Here is a 1,244-nt window from a genome sequence, read left to right as displayed (position 1 = left end):
ACACACACACCCCTTTATAGACTCAAGCCTATTCACACCTACTTCTTCCATATCCACTGACACAAAACTAACATACCAGCATTATAGTACAATGTTCAATGTGCCTGCAAACATCAACACATGAGCACACACATGTCCAAATCTCTGACAGCCCACACAGAAGCTGACTCCCTGCTCCCTCTTCCCCTTTTCTATCCCAATCTTTTGGCCTCTCTTTCTTCTTCCTTAGGAATGGTTTTATGGGGCCTGGTACTCGTGGTAGATCCATTTACCGGTCTCAGCCCCAGACACAGTAAGAAGGGTTATGCACCAGCATGATCGCTTTTCCTTCCAAAAACGTGTATTTGTTTTCATTTAAAACCACTATTGGTTACATGAGGCTCCTGCTAGCGCCACCTGCTGGTGGTTGTTACCTAGTGTCTATAACAGGTGGGATGCCGGGAGGTAGGAACTGGCTAGCTACCCTGGAGACAAGAATTATGATGAAGCCTAGGGCAAACTGGACACTGGGATCAAGAAGAACGTTCTAGGCGAATCCAAGCTGGGAGTCCTAGTATGGGACTCCCCATGTACACATGAACTATGGATCAGTGTGCGTTAACCTTGTGATGCATGAGCATATGACATACACTTGCTCAGAGCTTGAGAAGTATCAATATTTTTTCCTATACTATCAGCTCCTGACCCTGTCCCTCATTCTACCCCTCTAAAGGTACTGACTAATTTTCAGTTAATACTAAGCTTTCTCCCCTTCTAGCCCTTTGTGCTCTTCTCTAAATACTCATAATTCATGGGATACAGTCAGACTCTGGAATTCTATGAATAGAGATTCCCTAGTTACCGTCATCTCAGAGGCCCAAAGGCAGCTGAACCAGCCACTGACCCTCTTCTTGTCTGCCACGGTAGGCCATTTTCCTGGATGATGAATTGCAAACCATGCACTCTGGCCCCAAATCCCACGCTGTTTCCTGGGGCTCATGCCTCAAAGAACCTCCACAAAGGAACAGCAGCCGAGGGCAGAGAAAGGCCCCTTCTCCCCACAGCAAATGCTCTTTTCAAACCAGCCTTCCTCTTGTTAGAACGTTGCAGAGACTGCTTGGTGCCCCTTGATTAACCTTGGGAAGTTGCCAGGAGAGCAGCCGTCGGGGCAGCCTGCCCCTCCATCCCCCTTCTCTCCACATTCCTCTTCTATCAGCTCATTGTCCTGGATTCCCTATGAGACTCTCTTTCAGTGCCTTAACTGG

Source organism: Pteropus alecto, unplaced genomic scaffold (assembly GCF_000325575.1).
Source record: "Pteropus alecto unplaced genomic scaffold, ASM32557v1 scaffold210, whole genome shotgun sequence".
In the NCBI taxonomy this organism is placed as follows: domain Eukaryota; kingdom Metazoa; phylum Chordata; class Mammalia; order Chiroptera; family Pteropodidae; genus Pteropus; species Pteropus alecto.
Note: the sequence above shows the minus strand (reverse complement) of the source record.